General features: G+C 45.9%; 1 pseudogene; it reads left to right on the top strand.

Moving 5' to 3' along the window:
* Nucleotides 1-1411: 1411 nt before the first annotated feature.
* On the top strand, nt 1412-10437 carry LOC133241263 (pregnancy-associated glycoprotein 1-like; annotated as a pseudogene).
* Nucleotides 10438-11408: the final 971 nt, after the last annotated feature.

Below are 11408 nucleotides of genomic sequence, written 5' to 3'. Positions count from 1 at the left end.
TTGCCAACTATTTCTAGCCTGAAATCACACTGCAAGGAGAGTTGTAAAGGCTGTTGGTCTCTTGTCAGTTTCCCACATCTCTGCTGCTGCTGCTGCTGCTAAGTTGCTTCAGTCATGTCCGACTCTGTGCAACCCCATAGACAGAAGCCCACCAGGCTCCCCTGTCCCTGGGATTCTCCAGGCAAGAACACTGGAGTGGGTTGCCATTTCCTTCTCTAATGCATGAAAGTGGAAAGTGAAAGGGAAGTCACTCAGTCGTGTCTGACTCTTAGCAACCCCATGGACTACAGCCTACCAGGCTCCTCCATTCATGGGATTTTCCAGGCAAGAGTACTGGAGTGGGGTGCCGTTGCCTTCTCTGCCCACATCTCTAGCATAACACAAAAAGCTGTAACTATGGCCACCTGCACAGTCCAATATCAACCTCTTAAATGGAACTACCTCATTTGGTCCTTCATGTCTAAAACATCTGCAATTGCCTTATAAATCTTCCTATGCTTGCGGTTTAATGAAGAAATATGTGTGGATCTGATCTAGCTTTCTTTCCCAAGGATGATTCCAGCCATGGAATGAAGTAACCAGACTTTCAGTCATCTAACTGCCCAAGGAGTTGACCAAAGCAAACCACCCATCATGCATTTCTTACTTGCCTCAATACACCATTGAAGTGATCTGCCGCAACAACCTCATACATTAGTAAGTACACTCCAGAAGGGAGACTTTTTCTCTGGACTCCTTTTCCACCTAGTGCAGAATGTCTACCATGAGCTTGGCCATCCAGCAGCCGGTCACCTGGTTTCTGCAGATTCAGCCCACCCCAAGTCTCTCCCACATCCCTCAACAAAATCCAGAGAACAAACTTAGTCAAAGCTCTCACTCCTGCAGAAAACAGTTGATTTCTTTTTTTAACCTTTGATACACATTCAAAACCTTGTGCTCCTTAGCTTGCAAATGAAGGACTTGCACCGCTGCCCAACAGTCTCCTCTTTCTTCTAAACCTTTCTCCACTCCCACCCAAACACCAGCTTCTCTAGATACTATGTTCTCGTTGCTCTTCAGTTGCTAAGTCCACATCTTTGTGATTATTTGACCTGCAGTAAGCCAGGCTTCCTTGTCCTTCATTACTTCCCAGAGTTTCCTCAAACTCATGTCCATCGAGTCAGTGATACTCAAGCAAAACCCCAAGGAAGACATTACAGTAGAATTCTCTATTTTGGGAGGATTTTCAAAGTCCACTCCCCAAGGTCACTGATGGAGGTAAAGATTATTGAAAACTTCGTGTTATTATAAAAAATTAGTGCCTAAAGGGGACAATTAGGGCAGGTCAGAGCATATATCACTAGAAGTTACTGGTCACCACTGCATGCTAACAACTGAAGCTTCCCTGAGTACTTGAAGCCAGGAAAGAAGCATGAAGTAGCTTGGGCACCCTGGGCTGGTGTCCCTCTCAGAGTGCATAGTCATGTAAGTATGGGGACTGTAAGTGTCATTATATTCCTTTCTGAGATCCTTCTTTTCGTCTGATTATTCTTTCACCAATCAGAGTTAGAAGGGAATGAAATCATCATGAGGGTCTTAAAGTTCAACTCCTATTTATTGATAAGTACTTTGCTAGAGGAACTGTGGGTCTCAAGGGTCTTGTGTAGGTTTGCATGGTTGCAGAACTCTTGGGGCCTCATCACGTCATGACCTATTGAAAATGGAACTCCTTGCAATTGTTCAGTTCAGAACTGAAGTGGTAGGTATGGTCCTAGAAACAGCAGTTTTCCACAGTTTTTTCTAGATCTCTTCTCTGTTCTCTCTCTACTTCAGTGTGTATATGTCTATGTCTGCATCTCTGTATCTCCCTCACTTAGGTCTCCCTCTTTTTGGAAGTCTCTGTGAGTGCAGATCTCTGTGTATGGTTTTTCTTTTCTTTTAATTTTTCAGTTTTGACTCTTTCTTGCTTCTCGAGCCTCTTAATCTCCCTAAATTGTTCTTTATCTCCTGGATTCTTCTTTCAACCCTCTCTTCACTTTCAACTTGGAGAAAAATTGGGAGAGCTAGTTATATACTGTTTACATCTGACAAGCAGTGTGACCACAGCCAACTCAAACACTTCCTGCATTTCAAATTCCTCCCCTGTAGAAAGAGGATAGGAATCCCCCTTCTACCTCCCTACCTAAGCTTCCTTGAGAAGGATACAGTGGGATGTCAAAAGCAATGCTAATGGCTGTCATTATTGAGACTTCCTATTTATCAGGTACATTATATCCATCATTTTACCTATCCCCAGAATATTCAATTTGGAGGGTGGGAATTATTACATTCCACCTTTTTACTGGGATGGAAACCAAGACCCCGACATGGTCATATGGCTTACCCAAGATTATAAAACAGAATCTGAATTGAAACCTATGTCTTTGTCATGGTATATGCATAAAATTCTGATAATAGGTGACACTCATAAAAATGATTGGAAAATACACAGTGTCATTACAATGACAGCTATACCTGAACACTGACAGCTAATTGTTGCTTCTTCTTTGTTTTCTTTCCCCAATGCTCAGTGAAAGAATACCTCTAACGAAAGTGAAGACCCTGCAAGAAATGCTCAGTGAAAAAAAACTTGCTGAACAATATCTTGGAGTAACATGCTTACAGACTGTCCCAGATTTCTACTTATGATTCAAATATAAGATCTGTACCCATGAGGAACTTCCTGGATGTGAGTGTGTTCGGAGGATGGCGGTCCACAGCATTCCTTGGTGGTCTAGGGCCTAGTACTGGGTCTCATCTGGAGGTGGCAGGTTAGATGTTGGGGCTGGGGCTCCTGCAGAAGGCAGGGACACTGGGGAACAAGGACCCCATTCCAGAGGAGAAGACACTCTCATCCTCAACTCTCAGTCTGTGGTGACTGGGCCCAGCATTACCAGGTGGCAGGTAAACAACCATTTCTGTGTCAAAGATGTGTCATTAGTTTGAGGGAGATTGTTCCTTCTGAACTAAGTGAGCCACTCAGTTACAGATGAAGGGTGAGCCATCTCCAGTCAAAAGATAAAGCCAACTGCAAAGCAATTGTGAATCCCCAGGCAGAGGAATTCAGCTTCAACAGATTCAAGGATAATAGCAGTAAGTTGTGTAGTAAAATTGTTCAGTAGAGTTACTAAACTGCTCTTCTTTTATTAGAATTTTTTTTTTAAATAAAGGCTCAATTTGTCTTCAAGAATGCCCAGGCTAGCATGAGAAATAGGCAAAGAGTAAATACATGTCAAATGAAAGGGTCACCTGTGTGGTGTTGATTGGATATGGTTTGAGTTTAGAGGGAGTGGCTGGGGTTGATCAAGGTGGACCTTCTGGGGAAGGGGGTGCTCAGGCTGAATTTGAAGAGGAGACTAGAGAGCTCCTCAAATGAAGGTACTAGGACTTCCCTGGGGTCAAGTGCTTATAGCTCTGGGCTTCCAATGCAGGAGGTACTGTTTCAAAGCCTGATCATAGAACTAATATCCCATATGCCGCATAGCACAGCAAAAAAAATCAAATGCAGGCACTTCTGTGAGCTATGGCTGTGAGCTGCACAGTGGTTGGAAAGTGATCTCAGGAGACATGTGACACCCAGAGAGAGGCAGCAGTGTGGGAATCGAAGGGAGCAAAGTCTGCGCTAACCAACCCCCTTTTGGTCCCCACAGTTGTCCTCTGTGGGTAACATCACCATTGGAACACCCGCTCAGGAGTTTCAGGTCATCTTTGATACAGGCTCATCTGACTTGTGGGTGCCCTTCATCTTTTGCACTAGTCCATCCTGTTGTGAGTATAAGCACCTCTCAATCCACCCATCTTTTACTTGCCCGCCACCTTTGCACTTGTCTGACCTTCATGTCTTGTGTCTGCAGATACACACAATACCTTCAAGTATCACGAGTCTTCCACCTATTGGAATACCCATAAGCCTTTGAACATCATCTATGAAACTGGAATAATGAAGTTTCCTTATGACACCACTTGGGTAATGTGGAAACAGAAGCTGAGTCAGGACTGACTATGGAGTGACTGCTGCTTACAAAACAGATGCAGGACCAGCTGGCAGAACCCATCCTTTCCTAACTCCCATAGATATTGGCCATCTTACCTACAGGATCCTGTCCCTGGGGAGACAGCACCTGTGTTGACTTACAAACTCCCAGATTAGCTAACCCAGAGAGTGCCTTGAGGTGTGGACTTGCAGCTCCACTGCCCATGAGCAGCTCAAGGTTCATTTTGAAGGGAGCAAGAAGACGGGGGGAAAGAGCATGCACTTTTATATTCTCTGACTGTTCCAGGCACTTTGATGGTAATAACTTGTTTAATCCTGCAACAACCCACGCAGCAGGTACTTTGATAAGCTCATGATACAGATGAGGAAACTGAGGTGCAGACAGCAAGGGCCTTGCTGAGGTCACATATGTGGTATGCGGTGGACCTGGACTGGCTTGTCGGGACTGAAGCTGCTGTAAGATGTTTGGGGACAGGATAAAACTAATCTGGGGACCCTGGGGGCAGTCAAGCACTTCAGATATCCAAGTTGAGAAAGAAGGAAGCCAGAGATGTTGTGGGGCCTAATAAATGGTTTCTCACTTCAGGGGCCTTTGAGAGTCTAATAAAACCTTCAGCCTGCCTCCCCCAAATTACCTCCGGAGTTGCCCTCCCTCTTTTACTCTCTCTCTCATACACACTCACACAAAGACACACATATCCCCAATGTGTATTTCCCAGGAGGTAATTTCATAAGAACCCTGCCAGCAACATTGCGTAACTGGCTTCTGCCATCCTGGCAGATGCAGAATCCAAAATACATTGCAATCAATTCAGTCCATTTTTGTCTTCAGTCATAGTGTCGCCAATAGAAGGCTCTCCTGCTCTCTACTCTTTTTGTCCTGAAGGGGGCACCATTGGGTCCTGACCTGAGTCTCTTGGTTGCCCCACTTGGACAGAAGGCTTGAGGCCAATTTGACAGAGGGGCAGATGTTTTAAAATCCACAGCCCCACACAAATGGAACCCAAATTTCCCTCCCATCTTGGTCTAGCCATCTGAGGTCCATCAAAGACACAGCTTAGCGTCAGTTCTTCTCTGAGGATCTAATGGCAATGCACATCAGCCTAGTCCCAGCCCCACTTCCTAAATCTTTATGTGGGAATACTCTCCTCTCCACAGACTGGGGACCTTGTTAGCACTGACCAGCCATTTGGCCTAAGCTTGGAGCTAAACAAGTTTGATAATACACCTTTTGATGGCCTCCTGGGCTTGAACTACCCCCACATGTCTGCCATAGGAGCCATCCCCATCTTTGACAACCTGAAGAAACAAGGTGCCATTTCTGAGCCTGTCTTTGCCTTCTTCTTTAGCAAGTAAGTCTGAGCTGGACAAGCCCTCTATCCAAATTAGCTGTAAGATGCTTTCCATTGCACAAAAATTATCGAACACTTGATACAGAAGTATCCTGAGAGATAATCTAACCCAAGATAACTATGGCCCCAGCCCTCACCTGGCTTCACCACTGGCTTTTATAAATAAAGTTTTATTGGAACACAACCATGCTCCTAGGCTCAAAAGAAGCGGCTTTGTCTAGGGGTGAGGAAAGGGGAAGACCAATGGAAGGTGTCAGGATACAAGTTGGAGGAAAAGACAACAGGATTTGCTGATGGATTTGATATGGAAGGAAGGAGAGGGATGGCAGAAATCTTTCCTTCCTCACTATGAGTTCACTGGGAACCAAACACCAGCTACCCAATTTTCAGGAGCCAGTGAAAAATGAAAGTGTGGGAGCCATTGTTCACCAAGTATTGGAAATTTCAAGACAGGGATAACAGAGGCGGTGGGCCCAGCTGATGGGAGGCCCTATAGATAGCACAGGTCATGGCCAATGAAGCCAATATGGGTGACCGGAAGCCACACTCTTAGTGCTTTCAGTCCTTGATTTTTCTGAAAAATGACAAGTTGGACAAGCAGAAGGCCAAAACCCTTCAGCATACTGTCCTCTGAGGGTATATCTGAGCACTCAGGTCTTAGGAGGTCCAGGGTCTCTTCAGAAGCCTGGGTGGGTGGAGCCCGGCCAGGTGACTCAGCTTCTAACCTCTGTCCACTGATTAGCCAGTTACTGGCCTCAACCAGGTTCTCAAGCCCTCTTGGGCTCAATCTCTGCTTCTGTAAATAGGGAGCTTATTAGGGCCTTGATGGGTGGACAAGCACAGCCCTAATAGTACTATTTACTGTCCTCCAAGGATCCCCATCTTTATTCTCTCTACAGATGCAGGGTAAGTGGCTGTGTGGGATGTTTGGTGGTGTGGACAAAGACTACTACCAGGGAGAACTCAACTGGGTACCATTGAACGAAATTGCTTACTGGCGGATAAACATGGGACAGCAAGCCTCTCCCTCTGAGGGCTACCTCAAGTGATGCTCCCACATGTGTACATTGACACAGGCAGACACACAGAAATGCACTCGCAGACACACAGTCAACAGACATATACACCACCCACAGTGACACATACAGACACAAAGCACACATAAACACACAAGCGGGCACATGTCAGCATGTCAGCAGGCACATAGAAACACATGCAGGCACAGATAAACATGCATACCAGTCAGAGACACACAAGCACACACAAAGAGCCACATGGGAATACACACACAAATAAACACACAAACACAAAGATACACAAACCATCCGTGGATCCATAATCACCCCAGGCCTCCTGACCAGGGCTTTGACCAGGGTCCTTCACAGGGTCCAGAGAGGCCTGTGCAGCTGGGGGAGCACTGCACCCCTGAGTGTGAGGTGGGGAGCACAGTTAGAGGACCCTACAGTCTGGTGAAAAAAGGTTTAGGGAGAATTTCCTCAGCCTGAACAGAGTTATGATAAGATGACCAACTGTCCAGGTTTACCCAGGACAGAGTAAGTTTTCATTACAGATCAATGTCAGTTTAAAAACAGGGAAAGTGCTGAACAAATGGCGAAAACTGGTCTCCTTAGGGAGAAGCTAGCCAGCAGTGGAGAGAGGCTGGCCACAGTACTGAGATCTGAAAGCGACTCATAATAAAAGACACCCCACATAACTATAGCTATCTACCCCAGGCACACAGTGCAGCAGGTGTTATAACAGAGAATCAGGAAGGTGGGATCCAGAAATGAGAACAAGGGGCAATAATGGATGGGATTTTGTGTAGTATCCTCAGACAATGCTGACCTGTCCTTTGGAGGTCCCCTGGGCTAGTCAGTTATCATCTGGCCAGAGCCTCAGTATCTCAGCTGGGTGAGTGAGCAGTGCAGGGAGACACCCTCTCCCAGGGTAGCGGGTCTCCCTTGCCCATGTGAGAATCTGTTACCCCTGGGAACCTCCATGTTCACTGTGCATTTGACCTGTTTTTGTTCAACACTGGATACAGTTCTCTGGATGGTCCTTATTCATTATTTTCACAGTCTTCATTCACTCATTCAACAGACTAACATCGTTCATCCACTGTGTGCCAGGCATTTTAGGGATGTGATGAGAACAAAACTTCCCCTTGCATAAGAAGGCAGATGTAAAGAAATGACTCACACACATAGTGAATTGTCACTTTGGTACATACTAGACATGAGGAAGGGTCTACAGAAAGTGACCAAGACAAGAGACTGATATATACCATGGGAAAGACTTTCCTGAAACCATGACAGTTAAGCTGGAATCTGGAAGATGAGAAGTTAGCTAGTCAAAGGGGAGGAGGGTCTTTTATAAAGGAAGACCAACTTGTGTCAAGGTACAAAAGAGCCTGGTGTAGTCAAGTACTGCATTCAAGGATGTCAAGGAAGGTGTCATGTCCAGAGCAAAGGAAAAGAGTCAGGGCAAGAGATGAAGGGCTGTTCAGGAAATACTCGGGGAAGGGGCAGCTCTGGGGACATTCAGATAAACCTTGACACCTGCTTTGTCCTGATGTCCCAGCATCTCCATGAAAAGAAAGGTTATTGCTTGTTCTCGTGGATGTCATGTCATTATGGACACTGGGACACCAGTGACCGTTGGCCCAACAAGACTGGTAAATAACATCCAGAAGCTAATCACACCAGGCCACAGGGTTCCGAAGTGAGGGGTCATACCACAGGGTCACTCCCAGTCTCCCCACACAACAAGGATCTCCAGGGCCAACCTCTCTCCTTCTCTCTCTAACAGCACTACGTTTCATGTTTTGCCATCAATACCCTGCCCTCAATTCTCTTCACCATCAATGGCATCAACTACCCAATGCCAGCTCGAGCTTACATCCTCAAAGTGAGGGGAGAACCCTGAGGGTTGGTTCTCAAATAGGAACTTGCAGGAACCTTTTGCTGCTGCTGGGAGGAGGCTGCCCTCTGCAGACCATGTCACACCATTGCAGATGCTGCTGAGCCCCTGTGACTGGGCCAGAGCCTTCCACAAGACCAACCACTTGAGAGTAAAGGGCAGTCTGGGACACTGATCATCCTGAAATAAATGTGGAGACACCACCCAATGCTGGCATGGTGGGAGTCACAAGGAGAGGGGAACACTAAGATCCTCAGTCCTCAGAGAGCTTCAATCAATCAGAGCCCTCAGATACATGAACACAAAAAGTCAGCTTTAGCATTCCATGAAATATGCCATGTGACAAGAAGAATGGCTAGGGACAGTCTCAGTGTGCTGTCCCACCATAAAGTAACTGTCTCCCTTCACTTCTCAAAGTTTCCCTGGTTTGAATGATAAGTTCTTGGTTACCATAGTTCTTGGCTGCAACTTGCCCTTGCTAAGCCCAGTTCCCCCTCTGGGAGTTGGGGTATCAGTCCTCTCTGTGGGGAAGTTGGATGCTAAGGTGAATAAAGGGTGCACAGTGACTGCTCAGCCCCGGCACAGGGTGGAGGCTTCATGTCAGCTCCCAGTGGGAGTTCAGATCAGGCTGATGGGCTCAAAGAAGGCTTTGAGGAAGAGAGGGAATTTCAGTAATTCTAACCCCGCAGTTCATGGAGCCATAAGGAGACCTGCTTGGGTCTAGGCTAATTTACACTAAATCCCATGAAAATGGCATCCCAAGGTGCTCTTAAAGGGGCACTGGGGACAGATTAGTGGTGATGAGGGCTACGGACCAACCGGTGTGGGTGGAGCACCAGAGTAAGTCACCCAACCTAGCCTGGAGTGGCCAAAGAGGGTGAGTGTGGGTCCAAGGAATCTCCCCAGAGGGCCTGAGCAAAGTCTTAAAGAATCTGTTGTGTGCACTACTATTAATGTATCTAAGATGGCTAACCAACAACAAGCTCCTGAGGAGTACAGGGAACTCTGCTAAAGTTATGTGGCAGCCTGGATGGAGGCGGGGGGTGTCTTTGGGACAAGGATACATGGATACATATGACTGAGTCCCTTTACTGTCCACCTGAAATTCATAATATTGTTAATTGGCTATACTCCAAAACAAAATTAGAAGCTTTAAAAAAAAAATAGGTTGTGCGGATGCAGGAGAAAAACAGGTATTCTCTGCAGCGAAGCAAGGAGCAGGAGTCAGAGGAAAGAAACAAAGTGTGAGGAGAACTATGGGACACTCTTCTTCTTTTCTAAAAAGACGTATTGAAGTATGGCTGATCTTCAGTGTTGCATTAAGTTCTGTTGCACAGCAAAATGACTCAGTTACAAACATACAAAAATATTCTTTTTCTTATTCTTTTCATTACAATTCATCAATGAATATTGAATATATTTCCTTGTGCTATACACTAGGACTTTGTTTTTTATCAGTCCTCGGTATATTGCTTTGCTTCTGATAATCCCAAATTCCCTATCCTCCCCTCCCCAACTCTCCTGCCATATGGCAACCACATATCTTTGCCTTTTTCATTTTTGAATGAACCCTCACATCTGCAGCTGCTGAGAAAACCACCTGATACTTACCAAAAGAGGGAAATAAAACCAAAAAGTGTGCTGAGTCTGGATATTGACTGCAGCTGCAGGTAAGGGCTCCAGAGAAGGCAATGGCATCCCACTCCAGTCCTCTTGCCTGGAAAATCCCATGGATGGAGGAGCCTGGTAGGCTGCAGTCCATGGGGTCTCAAAGAATTGGGCACAACTGAGTGACTTCACTTTCACTTTTCATTTCCATACATTGGAGAAGGAAATGGCAACCCACTCCAGTGTTCTTGCCTGGAGAATCCCAGGGACGGGGGAGCCTGGTGTGCTGCCATCTATGGGGTCACACAGATTCGGACATGACTGAAGTGACTTAGCAGCAGCAGCAGCAGCAGGTAAGGGCTCAGGCTGACTGGTGTGTGTCTCTGACTCCCCCAGGATTCTCAAGGCCACTGCTTTGGCACCTTTAAAGAGAACAGAGTGAGTACATCTACAGAGACCTGGATCCTGGGTGACGTCTTCCTGAGGCTGTATTTCTCTGTTTATGATTGAGGAAATGACAGGATTGGCCTGGCTCCAGCAGTGTAACTGCTTGGACTGGTTCAGGAATCAATTAGGCCGCTCCTAACACACACTAGCTCACACTAGGGCACTCCTGCCCACCGATGCTGGTGAACTGTGTTTGGTGCTCTGCAAACCCTATTCTCAGTAAAGAATAAAAAGTTTCACTCTTTTAAATACACTGGCTATGTTTGTCATAGCTTTCCTTCCAAGGAGCACGCTCTTTTACTTTCATGGCTGCAGTCACCATCTGCAGTGATTTTGGAGCCCAAGAAAATAAAATCTGTCATTGCTCCCACGTTAACCCCTTCTATCTGCCATGAAGTGATGGGACCAGATGCCATGATCTTAGCTTTCTAAATGTTGAGTTTTAAGTCAGCTTTTTCACTCTCCTCTTTCACCCTCATCAGGAGGCTCTTAAGTTCCTCTTCACTTCCTGCCATTAGAGTGGTATCATCTGCATATCTGAGGTTGTTGATATTTCATCACTTTGTCAACAAAGATTTTTATACTCAAAGCTATGGTTTATCCAGTAGTCATGTACAGATGTGAGAGTTGGACCATAAAGAAGGTTGAGCACCAAAGAATTGATGCTTTTGAACTGTGGTGCTGGAAAAGACTCTTGAGAGTCCCTTGGACTGCAAGAAGATTAAACCAGTCAATCCTAAAGGAAGTCAACCTTGAATATTCACTGCAAGGACTGATGCTGAAGCTAAAGTTTCAATACTTTGGACACCTGATGTGAAGAGCCCTGGAAAAGACCCTGATGCTGGGAAATATTGAAAGCAAAAGAAGGTGGCAACAGAGGATGAGATAGTTGTATGGCATCACTGACTCAATGGACGTGAGTTTGAGCAAATTCTGGGAGATTGTGAAGTCAGGGAAGTCTGACTTGCAGTTCATAGGGTTGCCAAGAGTTGGACACAACTTAGTGACTGACCAATAACAAACAGGACAACAATATTGACCTTTTCTGACCTCAGTCAACTAAAGCTTGG

This window comes from Bos javanicus, chromosome 29, assembly GCF_032452875.1.
Source record: "Bos javanicus breed banteng chromosome 29, ARS-OSU_banteng_1.0, whole genome shotgun sequence".
Taxonomy (NCBI): Eukaryota; Metazoa; Chordata; class Mammalia; order Artiodactyla; family Bovidae; genus Bos; species Bos javanicus.
The sequence above is the reverse complement of the archived record's forward strand: the minus strand, read 5'-3'. Positions and strand labels throughout refer to the sequence as shown.